The 13,648-nt window shown below is 33.7% G+C and overlaps 1 protein-coding gene across 6 annotated transcripts in view; it reads right to left on the reverse strand.

Moving 5' to 3' along the window:
- The window catches only part of LOC142342740 (calmodulin-like), a 91,071-nt gene that overhangs the window by 37,444 nt on the left and 39,979 nt on the right, over positions 1-13,648 (reverse strand). The window contains exon 1 of one of the 6 annotated variants that reach the window (XM_075394265.1): positions 12,087-13,267. The exons of 4 other annotated variants lie outside the window; for them this stretch is intronic. The gene's annotated coding sequence lies outside the window, so the exon portion shown is untranslated. One more of the 6 variants, XM_075394266.1, reaches the window with a different exon arrangement.

Below are 13,648 nucleotides of genomic sequence, written 5' to 3' on the forward strand. Positions count from 1 at the left end.
TTGAAAACGATTAATTTCAAAAATTTTCAGACTATTCACTACAACTTGGCAGCATCGACATGCATCATTTATTCAATACTCAAATCAAAGCTTACGAGACCTCTCAGCATTTTACGAATACAAAAAATAAAAAAACACTAAAAAACAGCAAAGTCAAAAAAATCAGAGAGAAAAGTGTCGGAGCCAATAAAAAGTAAAATTTTTGCAATAAAAAGCTCCTTTTTTTGATCTTTTCTAAAATAGCAAGTAGAGGTGTTTTTTGTTTTGATGAATTTGACTTCAAAAAAATAACAAATATGAACAAGTAGATCAAAACCAAGAAATATTTGAAAAAAACACAACATCAACGACATTAAGTTCAATAGCTTTTAACGGACGTCAAGAAGTACGCTAAATTATGCCTCGATGGGCAGACTATGTTGTTTGTCATTCATAATCTATCAATAAGACATCACAAAAAACTTTATGACATTGAAAACAACAAAAAATACAGGCAAAAACCAAAAATTCAAAAGAAAAAGGCGAGAAGAAAGTTTCCACGCAATTTAAACCTGAAGCTTTTGTCTGAAAACCTTCTCTGCGATCTACTGAATAACTTTTCTAAGCAAATGGGAACTACCAGAATTACGATAATGTTTTAAGAACATCAAAGGGAACCAAAATAATGAAAAAAATATCTAAAAAATAAAGAAAAATTCTGAAAACTCGTAGCATCGAAGACATAAAACCAATAGTTAGAAGTCAAAAATGCTATCCACAAATATTTTGGTTGCATAAGAAAAAAGGAGGTCCTGTGATTACGAAAAGTGACTTAAAGTTAAAAAAATAAGCTTGAGATCGGTTAATTTTCAAAAAAAGTTCGTAAATGCAAAAAGTTTCCGAAAAAAGCTCTCAAATATATTTCGAGTTTTTTATTGTAAACTTACTAGCATTTTTGTTACCTTGCATCTATTAGGAATGAAAAATCGTTTCATTTAGTAGCATGAAGTGTAATCTTGAATGAATAGATTTACAGAAAAAAAATCTTAATTTGAACGAAAATTATGTTAAAAGTGAACAAAATCAAGCCAAATGTCCTATGTTCACACAAAATTTAAAAATCGATAACTCCTAGAAAAAAAGAAATTCAAAGAAATCTTTTTTATTTGGAGTTCTACGCTGGACGAGCTTTTTAATGATAGCACTCACATTTCTATACGATGAATATATCGATCGGCCACAATTGTCTGAACAAAAAAACCCATTTGAGTACATAGTTCCTCCCCCCACAAGTGGGGTCGAAACAATAAAACGCCAGTTGATTCCGGTTAGTAATTGAACTTAAAAATGGTTTTTGATCGTTAAAAATTAGCAATATAGAAAAAAAATAAACGTAGTGCTTCTTGGAATAATAGTGGTACTGTTCTACTTAAAATCAGCCTGACTGCCCCACCTTGAAGGATAAATGAAAAAAAAATAATTTTAGTTCTTTTTCTCATGATATTTTTTGGTTGGCGTTGCTTCTAAGACTCATGTATCAAAATATTACAGAATGGAGATATTTTTTGGCGACAATTACATTGAAGAAAACAATTCTCGACATGGGAAAACTTGGTAATTGAAATCAAGTCACTGTTTTTTTGTAGTATTTAAAAACTTCAGAAACTATCTTTATAAATTCAAACATTGTATACGGACTTTAAGTTACTGTGAAGAGACGAGAAACAGTTGTTTGTTATATTGACAGATTTAGATTAAAATTTGTCCTGAGGTACGGAAATTTGTAAAGATCTATCTTGTTCTCAAACAATAAAGAAGACTTCGCTCTACTCCTGTTTTCTATAATTGAATAAGTTTTGCAAGCTACTCTAATGAAGAATGGTGAATCTTTTTGAAACAAAAAGCATGAAAAAACGGTGGCTCAAGAGTACAATATTTGCGATCACTGTTTAATGAACAAGTGTCAGTGTATGAAGAAACCAATTTAAACCAGTAGTCAAGGATCTCTGGATATTATGACACAATATGTTCCGAAAAAAATTATTTTGACTTTTTGAACATGTTTTCTAACTCATAATATTATTCGATAACTGTTAAAAAAATCTGCTGATTTGTGTTTTTAAGAACAGCTTAAATAACACCAGAGCATGCAATACTTAACGGTTCAATCATTAATTTCGCAAATACAGAAACACATTGTTCAAATTTTCTTTTGTTTTAATTTGGATCTGCAAAAAGCTTACTTCAATTTAATCAAGAAACCCTTTCATGATCTCACACATTCTTCACATCAAACATAGAAATTTTTTGATATAAAATGTGATGGCTTCAAAGAAACATCAAGAAGCTTAGAAGTTTTCTTCATTAAAGTTTCATAGAAAGAACGAGGAACTTACCTGCCAAATTTTGCTGCTATGTCGACCGTAATGGCCACAATACTAAACTCTAATTCTGATTTGGCGCTATAGTTATTGTCAGAAGTAAATTCTCCCAACCATAGAAATCTGATTTTAACATCCACTGGTCTCCAACAACTGAACTCGATTTTATCTTGGCCATAAATAATTCTCATGAAATGTTGATGAAAATAGAAAATCATGTCAGGGAATCGGAACTAAGATCTGTTCACATGACAATCAAGTAAAAAGTTTTTAGCTAATCTAAATTTTCTATTTATAATTTTGCATAGATAAGTACTATGAATACGAGCAAAACTTTGTCTTTTTTTCTGTTCCAATGTTAATTCAACATTCAATTTCTTGAATTCGTTGGACCCGTGTTATCGATCACGACAATGGTGTCCAGAGCACCAGCAGACAAACATGTTCTGGATTTACAGAATGCAGAATCAGCTACTGCTTGGAATATGTCCATATTGGCGAAATGTCGCACAGAGAAGAAAGAAAACAAGATCAACAATGATGGTAATATAGTGGACTTAAAAGTATAATCAATCACTTTCTTAGCGTGTACAGGATCCAACTATTAAACTTAGAAGCCTAACGAGTTCTAGGAATTTGTTAGACACTCCGTATAAAGTCAGCAGATCGGCTGTTCAAAATTTCCCCTAAAGAAAGAATAGTAACGGCAAAAAAGGCAAAAGTTTTCGTTATACAAGGTATGGGGAGTCGGACGACGATTTCTTTTTACGTCTCAGAGAAGAAGCACACTATTGTTACTTCGAAAAAATTCAAAACAGCTGCCAATCTTGAAGAGGAGTTGGTGAAAAAAAACATCCCAATATTGAGGGACCCTGAAGCAAAATTTAGACGACCAGACGGTATTTAAGCAGAACCAACGATTTGGGTTACTGAAATGACTAAAAGTTTAAAGTTCAGAAGTCAAGCAATGGCTTTTGCGAGCTCTTCATCACGTAATAGCCCCTTAAAGTGAAAGAAGGTGTTGGGTACAACATCAAAATGCCTTTCGAAAACCAAACGAAAAAAATACGGCTAATTAAAGCAACAATATCTGCACTAGCTGTGCAGCAGGTGAGCCAAATTATAGTATGCCCTATCCAGAGCTAATTAAAAAACACAACACCTGTGAAAAAGTGGAACTCTTGGCACAAATGTGTAGAAGCAAACCCCTTCAAAATTCAGGTAAGTACAGTAAACAGAATAATTTAGAGCTAGTGTCTGCAATATCGGAGATAGGAATGTTTTAAACTAAAGAACAAACCTTTAGAATGGCTACGATATGGCAGTTCATCTCAATAATTAACTTCAAAAAAATGCAGGTAGACAGGTGTAGATAACAAAGTGATATCATCAAAAATTTGGACTGAGCTGGGGAATATTCAGTTAGATGGTAAAATAAGACATCTCGAAACGTATGATAGTCATCAATTAACGCTTCTGGGATCAATTACTTGTGACGTTGAGTGGAACGGAAGCAGGAAAGCACAAAAAAGGCAGTTGTACAGTCTGATAAAGAATTTGAACTACTTGGTAGAAATCTTCTACCAAAGCACAGTGTGAAAAACATCACAACCCAACACTTGCCTGCTGTGAAGGGGTACAAAGCTCATGTTAAGCTGATACCAGGATCACAACCAATGTTCTGCAAAGCCAGAAAAACTCTTCTTCGTCTTCAAGACAAGGTCACAGAGAAGCTGGATCAGATGGTCAGACAGGGCATCCTTGAACTGGTAACCCCAGGAGGAGTCACTGATGCATCTCCGGTGGTGTGATAGCGAAAATAGGGTGGAGAAATGAGACTTAGCGAGGACTTGAAAGTGCATATTAATGGTAAGATCATGTATGAGGACTACCCAATTACAGACATGGAGACGATCTTCCACAACCTACATGGGGCCTCATACTTTGGCCAAATGGACCCTCTCAGATCCCTGCTATCAAATTTAACTTATGAAGAAGCAAAGGATATGGGCACAATCAACGCATCTTTGGGACTATTCAAGATGTGCCGACTACCTCATGGATTTGAAAACTCTTCATCAATCTTACAGACTTGCATCGAATCAACACTTAAAGGAATCAAAGGTGTTGTCATTTTTCACGACGATGTGTTGATGTATGGAAGTGCCAGGAACCAGTTCGACAAGAGAATAATTGCAGTCAAGAGTCAACTACGCGAGAAAATTTACCTTTAATTAGAAAAAATCAAACTTAAAACCAGTCAATAGCGGGAGGCAAAAAGCAACAAAAAGCTTTTGAAGATAATGAAAAACGAATTATGCAAAGGGGCACTGATGACACCTCGCAGCACTTCAAAGGCAATGGTCGAAACTCGGGTTGAAGTACTTTTGGGACGTAGAGTGAGACTAAAAGCAATAACATCTTTCGACTTGTGAGAACCCATTCTATTCAAGGCCAAAGAAAAGACAGACATTTTGTGCAACTTTCACCATCAGGAAGAGCTTGAACACATCTTCCTAGAGCCCAAAAAATCAACTCGGACTATCCTAGCGAGCGACAAACAAATTGCGAGACTAGACAAGTAAAATGTGAAAACTGAAGCACCAGTGGAGGACACCATATCTCAATCAGAACCACAAGTTCATAGCACAGATGTAAGAACTTTACATGAAGACGAAGCTTCTGCAGCCGTATCAACTGCAGAGCAATCACAACCTGAGCCGTCAGAGCCTTCATGAACATCAACAAAAAATGATAAACAGTCCGAAAGATTTGGAGAACCAATACACACAAACTTGATTAATAAAGAAGCGAGGATGTGATGGATTCGAGGAAACATCAGGAAACTCAGAAGTTTTCCTCATGTAAGTTTCAAAGAACGAAAGAAGAACTTACCTGACGGACGTTTCCGCTATGTCGGTAATTAATGACTAGAAAACAAAGCTCGATTCGATTCCAATTTCGTTTTGGCGCCATCTGCATTTTTCACCTACCAATCAGATGTGAGAAGTAAATTCTCCCACCCATAGAAACCTGATTCTAACATCCACTGGCCTCCAAATATTGAACTCGATTGTATCTAGGCCAAATATTATTCTCATAAAATAATGATGAAGATAGAAAATCACGCCCGGGATTCGGAACTAAGATTGATTCACATCACAATCCAGTAAAATATTTTAAGTTAAACTAATTTGTCTGTGTAATTTCGCATCGATAAATACTATAAAATAGATCTAAATTTTGTATAATTTCATTTCCAATTTTTATTTGAAATTCAATTTATTGAATTCTTTTGACCCGTGTTATCGGCCACGACGAGAAACGGTAACATTTTTGCAAATTATTCTTTCGTGCGGAATAACTTTGTGCCTGGAATGTAAAACTGTTCTGTGCGAGATGAAGGACAATGTCATCGAAAGAATAACAGATAATATTGAAAAAATAATAATATTTTAAAAAACGCAAAAATGTCAATTGTAACGCCCTGTTCTTTAAAGCAAACCATTCTTTAAATGTATTTGAGCATGACACAACTTCAAATGTGCTTCAAGTAAAACAACATTCCTATTCTAAAAAACAACCTAAATTTGAAAATAATAATTCTTTGAGAGATAACTCCTCGTTATCACTGTAAACCTCTTAACATCTTTGGTTCAAATTTTTTCTCATATGTTTTTGAATATCTCTATATCTCTTTTTTTAATCTCTTTTTAAGAAAATATTGGGTTTTCTCTAACGTATTAGACAATCAATATAGATCGAAAAAAGTATTCAGATTAGAAACATTCATTTTCACCAAAAACAAAATGTTTTGATATACTCTATCATTTTCTTTTACTCAACGCGAGTTTATATTTGACGAAAATAGCAGAAGCCCTCAAAGAAAAACTGAATCTTTCGGGGGAAAATTAGTTCCAGAAGAAAAATTGGTTTTTTAAATGCATAGGTAAAAGTTGATATAATTTTTTGTGAGCTCTAGCAAAAGGTATGGTTTCAACAAAATTTTCCAGTTTTTGAGCATTAACAAATTCGATTCTAAACGCACAAAAAAACACAGTACCAAAAATCAAACCCTATTTGATATTTTTAAAGAAAAATTTTTGCATTTTTATCACTTAAGGAACTTTCAACGGAAACCCAGGTTGAACGTGGTTGCAAAATAAGGGGCAAGCGCAATTGTCAATCCACTGTGCTACCCAAATAGTTTTTTCTATGGCTTAGAACATTAGGTTAAATATTTCTGTCAGTGAAAACAACCAGACAAAAATTAGATTAAGGAATTTCGGAGTAAAGACAGAAAACATTCAAAGATACCTGAATCAGCAAATCAATATTGGAGTCGACACCATGAATGCGGTCATATAGAGCAAAATTGCTTAATCAATTTGGTATTTGAATTGCATTTCAGATCTTTCGCAGACCAGTAAATTCTCTTATCCCTTTGACAATCAATTAGAAAACTTTAAACAACTAAACCTAAAATTTTGCAACCTTTTCCCCACTCATGATAGTTTCAGTCAAGATTGTTTCATTTAATGATAGACAAAACGGGGAACTTTGTGAAATAAAAAAAATGCATTTTTCAATTGTTAGACACTTGATTAATAGTTTTTCTCACGGTTAGACTATAATTGCTCCAACCCCACTTTAGTTGGAGGGGGTGGATGAGGGGAGCTATATTCTAAACCGTTTTTTGTTCAGTCATTTTTGGCCTGTCGATTTATTCATTGTACATAGTTGTGGTAAGTATCTTTAAGAAGCCCATCAAACATAAAATAACAAAAATTGTTTTGTTTTTCATTTTCTGTTTGTTTCGAAGAATTAGCGATGTTGAAATTTTATTGAACATTCGACTGATTCCCGTTTTTGTGTTTTGACGCTTTCCGCAATTTTAGCTCCAGTATTCAGCAATTTTACTGAGAAATGCTCAATTTGTTAACAATAGCATAATTGGTTTTGATTTTGAAGACAAAGAAGGCTTCCTGAAATGTTAAATTTTTTGGTTAAAGATTTGGATACATTTTAGAAAAATAAGACTTTTTTCAAGAAAATTGGCACCAAATATGTTTGTTCATATTCAGATTGAATTCGTTCACTCTTTTTTGAAATTTTTATCGCTATTTTTTGTGTATTTCAACTCAATAACAGATAATTTTGAATAAATAATAATATTTTAAAAAACGCAAAAATGTCAATTGTAACGCTCTGTTCTTTAACACAAACCATTCTTTAAGTGTATTTGAGCATGACACAACTTCAAATGTGCTTCAAGTAAAACAACATTCCTATTCTGTAAAACAACCTAAAGTTGCAAAATAATTTTTCTTTGAGAGATAACTCCTCGTTATCACTGTAAACCTCTTAACATCTTTGGTTCAAATTTTTTCTCATATGTTTTTGAATATCTCTATATCTCTTTTTTTAATCTCTTTTTAAGCAAATATTGGGTTTTCTCTAACGCAGTAGACAATCGATATAGATCAAAAAAAGTATTCAGATTAGAAACATTCAGTTTCACCAAAAAACAAAATGTTTTGATATACTCTATCATTTTCTTTTACTCAACGCGAGTTTATAGTTGACGAAAATAGCAGAAGCCCTCAAAGAAAAACTGAATCCCTCGAGGAACATTAGTTCCAGAAGAAAAATTGGTTTTTTAAATGCATAGATAAAAATTGATACAATTTTTTGTGAGCTCTAGCAAAAGATATGTTTTCAACAAAATTTTCCAGTTTTTGAGCATTAACAAATTCGATTATAAACGCAAAAAAACAGTACCAAAAATCAAACCCTATTTGATATTTTTAACGAAGAATTTTTGCATTTTTATCACTTAAGAAACTTTCAACGGAAACCCAGGATGAAAGTGGTTGCAAAATAAGGGGCAAACGCAACTGTCAATCCACTGTGCTACCCAAATAGTTTTTTCTATGGCTTAGAACATTAGGTTAAATATTTCTGTCAGTGAAAACAACCAGACAAAAATTAGATTAAGGAATTTCTGAGTAAAGACAGAAAACGTTCAAAGATACCTGAATCAGCAAATCAATATTGGAGTCGACACCATGAATGCGGTCATATCGAGCAAAATTGCTTAATCAATTTGGTATTTGAATTGCATTTCAGATCTTTCGCAGACCAGTAAATTCTCTTATCCCTTTGACCATCAATTAGAAAACTTTAAACAGCTAAACCTAAAATTTTGCAACCTTTCCCCACTCATGATAGTTTCAGTCAAGATTGTTTCATATAATGATAGACAAAACGGGGAACTTTGTGAAATAAAAAAAAATGCATTTTTCAATTGTTCGACACTTGATTAATAGTTTTTCTCACGGTTAGACTATAATTGCTCCAACCCCACTTTAGTTGGAGGGGGTGGATGAGGGGAGCTATATTCTAAACCGTTTTTTGTTCAGTCATTTTTGGCCTGTCGATTTATTCATTGTACATAGTTGTGGTAAGTATCTTTAAGAAGCCCATCAAACATAAAATAACAAAAATTGTTTTGTTTTTCATTTTCTGTTTGTTTCGAAGAATTAGCGATGTTGAAATTTTATTGAACATTCGACTGATTCCCGTTTTTGTGTTTTGACGCTTTCCACAATTTTAGCTCCAGTATTCAGCAATTTTACTGAGAAATGCTCAATTTGTTAACAATAGCATAATTGGTTTTGATTTTGAAGACAAAGAAGGCTTCCTGAAATGTTAAATTTTTTGGTTAAAGATTTGGATACATTTTAGAAAAATAAGACCTTTTTCAAGAAAATTGGCACCAAATATGTTTGTTCATATTCAGATTGAATTCGTTCACTCTTTTTTGAAATTTTTATCGCTATTTTTTGTGTATTTCAACTCAATAACAGATAATATTGAAAAAATAATAATATTTTAAAAAACGCAAAAATGTCAATTGTAACGCCCTGTTCTTTAACACAAACCTTTCTTTAAGTGTATTTGAGCATGACACAACTTCAAATGTGCTTCAAGTAAAACAACAATCCTATTCTGTAAAACAACCTAAAGTTGCAAAATAATTTTTCTTTGAGAGATAACTCCTCGTTATCACTGTAAACCTCTTAACATCTTTGGTTCAAATTTTTTCTCATATGTTTTTGAATATCTCTATATCTCTTTTTTTAATCTCTTTTTAAGCAAATATTGGGTTTTCTCTAACGCAGTAGACAATCGATATAGATCAAAAAAAGTATTCAGATTAGAAACATTCAGTTTCACCAAAAACAAAATGTTTTGATATACTCTATCATTTTCTTTTACTCAACGCGAGTTTATAGTTGACGAAAATAGCAGAAGCCCTCAAAGAAAAACTGAATCCCTCGAGGAACATTAGTTCCAGAAGAAAAATTGGTTTTTTAAATGCATAGGTAAAAATTGATACAATTTTTTGTGAGCTCTAGCAAAAGTTATGTTTTCAACAAAATTTTCCAGTTTTTGAGCATTAACAAATTTGATTATAAACGCAAAAAAAAACAGTACCAAAAATCAAACCCTATTTGATATTTTTAACGAAGAATTTTTGCATTTTTATCACCTACGAAACTTTCAACGGAAACCCAGGATGAAAGTGGTTGCAAAATAAGGGGCAAACGCAACTGTCAATGCACTGTGCTACCCAAATAGTTTTTTCTATGGCTTAGAACATTACGTTAAATATTTCTGTCAGTGAAAACAACCAGACAAAAATTAGATTAAGGAAATTCTGAGTAAAGACAGAAAACGTTCAAAGATACCTGAATCAGCAAATCAATATTGGAGTCGACACCATGAATGCGGTCATATCGAGCAAAATTGCTTAATCAATTTGGTATTTGAATTGCATTTCAGATCTTTCGCAGACCAGTAAATTCTCTTATCCCTTTGGCAATCAATTAGAAAACTTTAAACAGCTAAACCTAAAATTTTGCAACCTTTTCCCCACTCATGATAGTTTCAGTCAAGATTGTTTCATTTAATGATAGACAAAACGGGGAACTTTGTGAAATAAAAAAAAATGCATTTTTCAATTGTTCGACACTTGACTAATAGTTTTTCTCACGGTTAGACTATAATTGCTCCAACCCCACTTTAGTCGGAGGGGGTGGATGAGGGGAGCTATATTTTAAACCGTTTTTTGTTCAGTCATTTTTGGCCTGTCGATTTATTCATTGTACATAGTTGTGGTAAGTGTCTTTAAAAAGCCCGTCAAACATAAAATAACAAAAATTGTTTTGTTTTTCATTTTCTGTTTTTTCGAAAAGTTAGCGATGTTTAAAATTTATTGAACATACGACTGATTCCCGTTTTTGTGTTTTGACACTTTCCGCAATTTTAGCTCCAGTATTCAGCAATTTTACTGAGAAATGATCAATTTGTTAACAATAGCGTGATTGGTTTTGATTTTGAAGACAAAGAAGGCTTGCTGAAATGTTAAATTGTGATTAAAGATTTGGATACATTTTAGAAAAATAAGACTTTTTCATGAAAATTGGCACCAAATATGTTTGTTCATATGCAGATTGTATTCGTTCACTCTTTTTTGAAATTTTTTCGCTATTTTTTGTGTATTTCAGCTCAAACAAGAACAAGTAAGATTTCATGTGAAGGTTCAAATATCGACAAGCCTGATTTACGTTCAAATAAGGCCCAATAATCATATGTCAAGTTTTCCGGGAAAAACTAATGGTTTACATTGCTTCGCCAATTTTGATGATTTTATTAGTTTTTGCTAGCATTTTCTATTTTTCAAACACCAATGGTCCGATTGCCTTCTTACAGAGGTAGGAGTTACGCGATCAAATGCTTTCAGTTGATACGAAATGGCTACAATGACTTTTAGTATACTTATTTTGAAAATAAACGGTAAATTTTTGAACTTTGCCAAATTTGGTTTTTTCCGACAACTTGTAATTTAACTATTGACAGGTCCCATATTTTTTTATAGAAAACACAATTTGGTCTTGTGAGTGCTTTCGTTTTAACTAAGGGTTGTCATTTTTGAACATTTGGCCTTATTTGGGTTTGAAAGTTTCCTATCTCTGTCTCATTTTTTAGACAATTAAATAAAAAATGTGGAAGAGCGGGGTAGGAACATTATGCGCAATTGCACATTACCGAGCCTCCTTGTTCTGCTATTTTCGTCTTCGTTTGGTGAGCGTGTGGATTTAACTTAGATAAGTAGTGGACTTAGGTACAAAATTGTGGATGTGAAGTCTGTTTAGCAAAATGTGGAGTCTACTCGCAGAAATCTGCAGGTAAAATCTACAGGCTAAAATGCTCGAAATCAGTCAAAAATATGGGGCCTCATCTAATTTGTAATGATAAAAATGACCAGAAACTAGTTCAGTAGGAAATAGTTTTCAGCAATAAACTTTAATCAGCGACGGACCTGAAATTTTTTGTCGAGTTGGTAAGTAGGGTGTCCCGAATTGGCTTTATTCAGTCCCCTCGAGATAAGCAAAATGAGACAAACAAAAGTTGAATGGTAATGGTTGTATAAATCTTTGTAGGTAGATTAGGTTGATTGCTTTCTAATTCTTACCTGATTTGATTTCAATCGACAGCAGCTAATTGATGAGGGGGGTCTACTTGAAATAATATCCTGTTCCCCCTCGTCTTCATAAGTGATGCGGTGTGTGTGCGTGATCAAATCTTTTATAGTCACACACTAACTACAGCAGAGGGTTAGGAGTAGTAGTATATAGCCAATACACTACCAATACTCACTGGTCAGTAGAAAAATAGAGATAAAGGGACGAAAGTAAGAACAGTATAGGGATTAGATGAAAGAATATTAACACAAGTGGCTTTCCCAGGAAGTGGCCCACGGGGCTTAAAGCGGCCAAATCTCAACAAAAAAGGGGCGGGGTTTCTCAGAAGAATGAACAAACTATACACCCGTCCGGGTTGTGAAGAGTTTAAACCAACCTCGCTAACTAAACTCCCAAATTCACGGAAGAACTCGGAGGCGGGTTGGCTGGGCAAATTTGAGTATGAGGAATACAAAAGTTGAAAAATTAAGATCATGAAAAAGAAGTGAGACAAGGGGATTAATATTCACAGGTCGACAGAATTAGAAAAGGAGTAGATATAACTGTGGTTAGTGGAGGTAACTAGTAATAGTTAGCAGGGGTTATGGCAAAAGTGAGATGAATTATTGCTCCTTCTGGCTATATGGTAAAAGTTGCTCGCTCTTTCTCTCTTTTTCTTGTTTCTCTGGCTTACTTAGATTGCAAATTGAGATTAGTTTCCAAAAATTGGCTCGCTCGATTCTAGATAAGACTTAAAATTGGCAGGGGGTTCTTTATCTACTGACGCTTATATCTTTCTCCCAAGACGAGTGAAAATTCATAACCTATAAGATAAAAGGAAAAAACATTCACATACACTAGCATAAACAAAAACAAGGGCTGGCGCTATTATAAATCAAAAGCAGCAAGCGGATAGCGGATAGAGTTCATAAATTGGGTTAAATTCGAGTTTATCATTGAATTGACCCAAACTTGAAGTGGTATGAATAAAATATCTTTTTCACCTCGTTTTCACTTTTCATTTCTAAATCAATTTTAGTTCAATTTTACCTCATTGCTCTTAATAAATATTCAGCTTAATCTTGTTGCATGAAAGAATGGCAATATTGGTATGCGTAGGCTCACTTCATAAATACAAAATAAGTCACTCGGAAGTTCCTGGGCCTGGAAAAGTGCGGGATAACTGACAGGGGGTTAATGATTGTGAAATATTTTGAAAATGATAGATTACTCAATGCTCAAAAGAAAAACTCCAAAGGAAAAGTAACGCTATGAGTTTTCCAATTCCCAAAGTAATTCTGGTCACGCGTGTTTGAACAAAAAGAAAAATTGACAGAAAAGAAAGAGAAATTGACTAGTTTCTTTTGCATCCAAGCTCTATAATCGATCTTGGTTGCCGGCCTGTTCACGTGTGTGAGAGAGAATGCGTATAATATATACCTGAAAAAGGCCCCAGGGTAAATGGTACTATATATACATAGGATACAGTTGTCCAATAGTAGAGCCGCGTCTAGCAGCAAATTAACTTTGAAAGTCTTTCATAATTAGCAGTTGCATCCTTGACTTCAAAAGGAATGAAAAAAATCAAAGCCGGAAAGAACCGTCTGTTCTTGTTTCACTTAAATTCCGACTCAAGTAGCAACTGGCGCGCTTTGTCGGTGCCAATTTTGAGTCAGTTTTCAAACACATACTTCTGTTTCCGAGGATATTCTATCGCTGGTATCCGCCAGTTGGAGAAATACCAGCAGAAAATTGAAG

This window comes from Convolutriloba macropyga, chromosome 7 (genome assembly GCF_964194025.1).
Source record: "Convolutriloba macropyga chromosome 7, txConMacr16.3, whole genome shotgun sequence".
Classification (NCBI taxonomy): Eukaryota; Metazoa; Xenacoelomorpha; order Acoela; family Convolutidae; genus Convolutriloba; species Convolutriloba macropyga.